Raw genomic sequence first — 1,105 nt, 5'->3', positions numbered from 1 at the left:
CCTTGCTTTTTAGAAATAAGCTGAATAGCGTTCTGTTGTATGTATATACCACATTTTGTTTATCCATTCATCTGTCAGTGGACACCTGGTTGCTTCTACCTTTTGGCTATTGTAAATGATGCTGCCATTAACATTAATATACATAGGTTAATGTACAAATATCTGTGTAACTCCCTGCTTTCAATTCTTGTGCACGTATACCCAGAAGTGGAATTGCTGGGCCATATGTTAATTGTTTAATTTTTTTGAGGAATAATATCACCTTCCACAGCAGCTGTATAATTGTACATTCCCATCAGCAATGTCAAAGGGCTCTGTGATAGTTAATTTTATATATTGACTTGCCTGGCCATGGGGTACCCAGATTAAACATTATTTCTAGGTGTGTCTGTGAAGGTGTTTCTGGCTGAGATTAGCATGTGAATCAGTGGACTTGGCAAAGTAGACTGCCCTCCCCAATGTGAGTGGGCACCATCCAGTCTGTTGAGGGCCTGGAGGAGGAAGGAAATTGGAGGAAGAAGGAATTCACCACTTTTTTCCATCTCACTAATTGAGCTGAGACATCTCTTCTCTGGCCCTTGGACTGGGATTTACACCATAGGCTCCCCTGGTTCTCAAGCCTTCAGACTCAGACTGAATCACACCACTGTCTTTTCAGATACAGACACCATGGCCCTTTTACACTCCCGGTTCACATCATCATTCTGGAGGAAGCCATGGTAACAGCCTGTGCACTTTCATTTTAGGGACTATTCATAAAGATCCACTCTCCTGAGTCTTAAGCCAAGCCTAGCAATAACAGGGTCACATGTTCACGTTCAGGAAGAAAGTAAAGTCAGACCTGAAGGAATATTCTGCCATTTCCCCCCCGCCCCCCCATTCCAACTTTGGGTCTGATTTAATACACTTATAGAAGTAATTCTGGTAGAATTTGGCTGAGGACTACAATCACAATATAGTCCCTACATAAACACTCCCATTATTTTTTCCAAGATAGGTATAATTATTTTATATATAGGGATTACATCTTCTGGTGTTCAAGTCAATGTAAAACTAAATTAAAGAATGGGACTAGTCAGATTTTTTTTTAGGCATTGTTTAATTC

The sequence above is a fragment of the Balaenoptera musculus genome, chromosome 11, assembly GCF_009873245.2.
Source record: "Balaenoptera musculus isolate JJ_BM4_2016_0621 chromosome 11, mBalMus1.pri.v3, whole genome shotgun sequence".
Classification (NCBI taxonomy): Eukaryota; Metazoa; Chordata; class Mammalia; order Artiodactyla; family Balaenopteridae; genus Balaenoptera; species Balaenoptera musculus.
The sequence above is the reverse complement of the archived record's forward strand: the minus strand, read 5'-3'. Positions refer to the sequence as shown.